This window comes from Juglans regia, unplaced genomic scaffold (genome assembly GCF_001411555.2).
Source record: "Juglans regia cultivar Chandler unplaced genomic scaffold, Walnut 2.0 Scaffold_12232, whole genome shotgun sequence".
Taxonomy (NCBI): Eukaryota; Viridiplantae; Streptophyta; class Magnoliopsida; order Fagales; family Juglandaceae; genus Juglans; species Juglans regia.
This window is the reverse complement of record NW_023342642.1, coordinates 1-209: the sequence shown is the minus strand read 5'-3', so window position 1 is coordinate 209 and position 209 is coordinate 1. Positions and strand designations below refer to the sequence as shown.

At 55.5% G+C, this 209-nt stretch overlaps 1 pseudogene; it reads left to right on the top strand.

The window, feature by feature from the left end:
- On the top strand, window positions 1–142 carry LOC118345031 (annotated as a pseudogene; the record flags this gene model as incomplete).
- Window positions 143–209: the final 67 nt, after the last annotated feature.

The following is a 209-nucleotide window of genomic DNA, read 5'->3' as shown; positions in this document are numbered from 1 at the left end:
GATATCTCGGCTCTCGCATCGATGAAGAACGTAGCGAAATGCGATACTTGGTGTGAATTGCAGAATCCCGCGAATCATCGAGTCTTTGAACGCAAGTTGCGCCCCAAGCCATTCGGCCGAGGGCACGTCTGCCTGGGTGTCACGCATCGTTGCCCCAACCCCAAACACTTCTTATGATGTGTGGGGTGCGGGGAAGACATTGGCCTCCC